This window comes from Dendroctonus ponderosae, unplaced genomic scaffold (assembly GCF_020466585.1).
Source record: "Dendroctonus ponderosae isolate FM_Combo_2020 unplaced genomic scaffold, Dpon_F_20191213v2 Dpon_F_20191213_10, whole genome shotgun sequence".
NCBI lineage: Eukaryota > Metazoa > Arthropoda > Insecta > Coleoptera > Curculionidae > Dendroctonus > Dendroctonus ponderosae.
This window is the reverse complement of record NW_026017111.1, coordinates 651,345-651,564: the sequence shown is the minus strand read 5'-3', so window position 1 is coordinate 651,564 and position 220 is coordinate 651,345.

Genomic DNA, 220 nt, shown 5'->3' with positions numbered 1-220 from the left:
TCTAGAATGATGTACAAATGAGCGTTCTTGCTCATTTTGCCTCCGAGAAATGAGCAAAAACGGGACGAAAAACATTAAATTTTGGCATAATCTTGCAGTGTCTGTCATTCAAATTTCACTTTCTGGGTCAAAACTGCTCGAATTTCCTCACTAACGTTGTTACGACTGAATCGACGTTTCAATTCTCTATCCAACGATGCCAAAGCGAATTCTGTGGCTC